Raw genomic sequence first — 6,039 nt, 5'->3', positions numbered from 1 at the left:
AAAATTTTAAAAAAAACAGCTCCATTTTTTGTTTTTTGAGGAAATTCCACACTTTTCCACAGTGGCTGCACCAGTCTGCATTCCCACCAACAGTGCACTAGGGTTCTCTTTTCTCCACCTCCTCTCCAACACTTGTTGTTGATTTATTAATGATGGCCATTCTGACTGGTGTGAAGTGGCATCTCTGTGGTTTTAGTTTGCATCTCTCTGATGGCTAGTGATGCTGAACTAGCTTTCATATGTCTCTGGTCCCTCTGCATGTCCTCCTTAGAGAAGTGTCAGTTCAGGTCCTTTGCCCAATTTTTAATGGGATTGTTTGTCTTCCTGGAGTGGAGTTGTGTGAGTTCTTTATATATTTTGGAAATCAAACCCTTGTCCAAGATGTCACTGGTGAATATGGTTTCACATATGGTTGATTCCCTTTTCATTTTGCTGATGTTCTCTTTAGGCATGGAGAAGCTTTTTCTTAATGAAATTCCATTTGTTTATTCTTTCCTTTTTGTCCCTTGCTGTAGGGGACATACTGGTGAAAATATTGCTGCATGAAATATCTGAGATTTTCCTGCCTATATTCTCCTCTAGGACTTTTATGGGGTCATGAGTTATATTTAAGTCTTTCATCCATTTTTAAAGTATATTTTATTGTTTATGGTACTACAGTTGTCCTAATTTTTTCTCCCCTTTTTCCCTCTCCTCCCTACAACGTACCCCACCCTCTTATATACCCCCTTACTTCATGTCCATGGGTTGTACATGTAAGTTCTTTGGCTTGTCCATTTCCTATGCTATTCTTAACCTCTCCCTCTGTATTTTGTGCTTATCTATTATGCTTTTTATTCCCTGTACCTTTCCCCCCACTCTCCCCCTCACCCTCCCCACTGATACATGAGATTGTGATCTTCATTTCTGTAATTCTATTCCTGTTCTCGTTGTTTGCTTAGTTTTTGTTTTTAGGTTCAGTTGATAGTTGATAGTTGTTGATAGTTGTGAGTTTGTTGTCATTTTACTGTTCATAGTTTTAATCTTCTTTTTCTTAGATAAGCCCCTTTAACATTTCATATACTATGGGCTTGGTGATGATGAACTCCTTTAACTTGACCTTATCTGGGAAGCACTTTATCTGCTGTCCCATTCTAAATGAGAGCTTTGCTGGGTAGAGTTATGTTGGATGTAGGTCCTTGGCTTTCATGACTTGGAATACTTCTTTCCAGCCCCTTCTTGCCTGTAAGGTTTCTTCTGAGAAATCAGCTGGTAGCCTTATGGGAATTCCTTTGTAGGTAACTGTCTCCTTTTCTCTTGCTGCTTTTAAGATTATCTCCTTCTGTTTAATCTTGGGTAACTTGATTATGATGTGTCTTCATGTGTTACCCTTTAGTATATCTTGAAATGCTGGTTTCTTGGAGGTATATTCTTTTAGCCTTCTTTTGTTTGGCAAAGTCCTTCTTTCACTGTCCATTGTAATTGAGTGCCTTATTGGGTACAGTAGTATTCTTGCAGGCCTTTGCTCTTCATTACTTGAAGTATTTCTTGTCATTCCCTTGTGGCTTGTAGTTTTTCTCTTAAGAAGTCACCTGCTAGCCTTATTGGGGCTCTGTTGCATGTTACTTCCTGTTTCTACCTTAGTGCCTTTAATAGTCTTTCTTTATATTTGCATTTTGCCATTTAAATTATGATGTGTCTTTGAGTGGGCCTCTTTGAGTTCCTCTTGATTGGGACCCTCTGTGCTTCCTGGACTTGTGTGACTTTTCTCTCCTCAAAGTAGGGAATTATTCTGTCATTACTTTTTCCAACAGGTTTTCTATCCTTTGTTCCTCTTATTGTCCTTCTGGTACCCCTATTATATGGATATTATTATGTTTCATGTTATTCTGCAGTTACCTTAACCTGTCTTTGTTCTTTATGAGTGATTTTCCTTTTCTTGCTCTTTCTGGGAGTTTTTTCCTACCTTGTCCTCCAGCTCACTGGTCTCTGCTTCATCTAGCCTGCTTTTGATTCCTTCTACTGTGTTCTTCGATTCAGGAATTGTATTCTTTATTTCCCCTTGGCTCTTGATAGTTTCTGTCTTTTTTCATGCTGATATAGTTTGCAGTAAATTCCTCATATTTTCCCTCTAGTTTTTGGTATTCTCACTGAGCTTATTGAGCTTCCTTATAACCATCATTTTGAAGTCAATATCTGATTGTTGACTTGCCTCTATTTCATTTAACACTCTTTCTGAGGATTCCTCCTTTCCTTTCGATTGGGGGTTGTATCTTTTTCTTCCTATTATTTGGGAGACTCTTGTTGTTTTCTTCTGCTTCTTAAATTGATCTGTTTTGACTCCCTGAGTTTGTGGTGTGAATTTCTATGGTAGGAGACCTGTGAGATTCAGTGGTTCTGGCTCCTTGATCTCCTGAACTTGATGCTCTTGGGATGCCCTTTATACCATTTATGTTAGCTCTTTGGATCTGATTGGGTTTTGATCGTTGTTGGGTCATTGTTTGGTGGGTCCTTCCCTCCATTTGGTTGGCTGAGGGCCACTCTGCCCACCACATCTTGTACGCTGATGTGCAGTTGCCGTCAGTCAGTGTTGAAGCTGATTCTTCTGTCTGTCTGAGATTATAAGGCTTCCCTCTCGCTATTGTTTAGTTGTTTGTTCCCAGTGTTTTCTCCACAATTTAGTTGTAATTCCAGATTTGTCCTGGGAGATGGTTAGTGTGGCTTCCACTTACTCCTCTCCCAGCTTCCCTCCCTATTTTTTCTTTTCTTTTTTTTTTTTTTAAGAAGAGAAAGTAGACAGATACATGCTGGTAGATGCTAAATGTACATATTCACATAGAGACACAGTGTAATCTCTCAGCCTATTATACAGAGAAATGAAAAAAATAAAAGCTAGAATACTATGCATTACTACAGTGGGGCTTAGCACCCTCTAGCTTCCAGCAGAACTAAGGAAATGAAAGAGTTTTCTTTATTCCCACAGAGCACATGGTGTTGATTCCATAAAGTTTTTGTCAACATAGGATAAAAATGAATTTGAAACAGGAAGAAGCAGAGATTCTTTTCCCACTGTATTCTGCTCAAGGTACATCACCTCCAAATCAGGTGAGAACCATGGTGTAAAGGAGAGAAAAGAGACCTCAAAAACCGAGAGAATGAGCACAAGAGGGGAAACAAAGACTGCAACTTGCTCCCAGAGATTGGAGAAAATTAAAAAAGAAGATTGGAATCCATCAGTGTTCCATTAGTCGTTGTCTCCTTCAACTTCCTCTCCTTCCTCCCCCTCATCATCATCTTCTTCACCTTCATTGTCATCCCCTTCTTCATCAATATCTTCCATCCCTTCTCCTTCTCCTCCTCATTCTTTTTCTTCCCCTTCCCCTCCTCCTCCTCCTTCTTCTTCTCCTTCTTCTTCTTCCTCTTCTTCTTCTTCTCCTTCTTCTTCTCCTTCTTCTTCTTCTTCTTCTTCTTCTTCTTCTTCTCCTTCTCCTTCTCCTTCTCCTTCTCCTCCTCCTCCTCCTCCTCCTCCTCCTCCTCCTCCTCCTTCTTCTCCTTCTTCTCCTCCTTCTTCTTCTTCTTCTTCTTCTTCTTCTTCTTCTTCTTCTTCTTCTTCTTCTTCTTCTTCTTCTTCTTCTTCTTCTTCTTCTTCTTCTTCTTCTTTTCTTCTTCTCCTTCTCCTTCTCCATCTTCTTCATCTTCTCCTTCTCCTTCTTTATCTTCTTCATCTTCTCCTCCTCTTCCTCCCCCTTCCCCTCCTCTTTCCCCTTCTTCATCATCCGTATCAGGGATGGGTCTGGCCAAATTTCATCTTTGATATTTCTCCTAACTCATCTACACCTGCATCAGAATGGTCAGTAAACCAGGTAAAAATGCTCTGTGATTCATCATGCTGCCTCTTTCTGCTGGCTTTATTCTGCATTAGACTTGAATGCTTCATTAAATTCTTTCAAGATTTCCATTTGATTTCAGTGGACTTTGAAGATGGATCACCACTCTCAGATGAAATAAAAATAAAAATCTATTCTATCATCTGCTTTAATATTTCAAATTCTGTCACTTCAACTCTTGTCAAATAATGTAGCACTTCTCCATCCTCCTCCCCAAGCAGTGCAGACACTTGTGCATGATTGATAAATGTTGTTACCCCCAAAATTTGGGAATTTGGCAATCAATTCTGACCTCTTCTAAAAAAATGGTTGGTGGAGTTTGTTTTATTTTTGTTCTGCTCTCAAAATCTCCTTGTTGCCTTGTTCATTAAGTCTATTTCATTTTGTACTTCATCAATATGTTCAATTGCTTCTTGCTGTTCTTTTTCTTCCTTTGGCAAGTCCTGAGAAGTAGACTTCTCTGGTTTGGGGGCAGGAGTAGGTCTCAGTTTCTTCATTAGGGGTGGGAACAAAGGCTGGCATTTGGGAGCCATGCTATGAGATAAGTTGGAGAATCTTACCGAAGGGAAGTTGCAAGGCTGGATGAAGTTCTGATAAAAATTCAACCTTGTGTTTTTCTATCCAATGCTTTCATTCTGGGTTCTCTTTTCTTTCTTTCTTTTTCCTTCCTTCCTTCCTTCCTTCCTTCCTTCCTTCCTCTCTCTCTCTCTCTCCCCCTCTTTTAGTATTCTAAACATGCTCAAAATCTTGGTCAGACTAGTCTCTAAACTTACTGGACAAAAACAGAAGCCATATTGACCTCTCACCTCACTAGACTTGTCTTTTCTTTTGGCTATATCTGCAGGTAGTTGTTCTTTATTTTTTTAGCCTCATTACTAGAGCATGATAAATCCATCCTAAACCTTGGTTTTAAACAATAAACTTTACTCATTTCCCTTCTTATTTCTATAGCTTTTTAAGGCTATGTTACCACACTGGGCACAAATTCCTGGCCATTCCTACTTTGTTTCTAAGATCTCAAACTAGCAGGCCAGTGGCTCCATGACTCCCTACCATTTTTATTTCTGTTTAATTTTAGATCCACAGAGATGGTTTTGTTATTTTCGAGCTTAGTTGTCTTCTTATTTTTATCTCTCTCTATATAGTAGAATTGCAATGTGTTTAGAGCAGGGGAGGTAGGACAAATTGTGATCTTCCTATATTCTGCTCAAGAATTATTCCATTTCACCTTAATCCATTTATTTATTTTTGACTATTTGTAATTATACTTTTTTCCAAAATAAATGAATAGAATTATTTATGATGTAAAAGACAATCTTTTGGACTTTGGATGATCACTGGAAAATTGTTCACCCTTGAAATATCTTAAAGTTAGATTTTCATTAGGAGAAATTTGGGAAATGTGTCATATTTTCCAACAATAAACATTAAACTTTCATATTTTATGTCTCTTATCCATTTTATTCAATAATAGTTTCCCCTTACCCCTTTTTTCCTCCACATTATTTATTTGTTGATAAATCTGGGTTGGTTACATAGTCATTTTATTTGCAAAATTAGTTAGACACAATTACATTTTTTTCTGAGAATAAGCTTAATTTTATTCTAGTTATACATAGGTAGTGAAAGATCAATGAAGGAGCTCTCTGAAAAATATATTTTAACCTATATTTTAATATTGAGGTAGAATAGTCTGTATTAATTATACATTGTTGTGTGTCAAGTTACTCTAAAACTAAGGAGATAAAGCAATGAACACTTATTATCTCACAGTTTCTGACGGCCAGAAATTTGGAAGCAATTCAGCTGGGTGGTTGCTCAAGATCTCTTGTTAGGTTGCAGTCAAGTTGTCAGCCAGGACTGCAGCTCTGGAGACTAGATTAGGACTGTATGGTTCTCCTACAAGATGGTTCACTCACATGACTGTTGGCAGGAGGCTTCAGTTCCTTGCCACCTGGACCTCTCCATAGGGATGCTTACTGAATGGCCTGGCTTCGCCAATATGAGTGCTCTGAGGAAAAAATGGCTAAGGCAAAAGTCATAGTCTCTTGTTACTTGAGCTTAAAAGTCACATACCATCACTTCTGCCATATAGGAGTGGTCACACAGAGCAACTCTGGTACAATCTGAGAGGGGAGTGTGAAAACCAGAAGGTGATCATCAATGGAGACTA

At 38.6% G+C, this 6,039-nt stretch overlaps 1 pseudogene; it reads right to left on the bottom strand.

Moving 5' to 3' along the window:
* Positions 1 to 3,223: 3,223 nt before the first annotated feature.
* Positions 3,224 to 4,399, bottom strand: LOC112321380 (protein SET-like; annotated as a pseudogene).
* Positions 4,400 to 6,039: the final 1,640 nt, after the last annotated feature.

Source organism: Desmodus rotundus, chromosome X (assembly GCF_022682495.2).
Source record: "Desmodus rotundus isolate HL8 chromosome X, HLdesRot8A.1, whole genome shotgun sequence".
NCBI classification, from domain to species: Eukaryota; Metazoa; Chordata; class Mammalia; order Chiroptera; family Phyllostomidae; genus Desmodus; species Desmodus rotundus.
The sequence above is the reverse complement of the archived record's forward strand: the minus strand, read 5'-3'. Positions and strand labels throughout refer to the sequence as shown.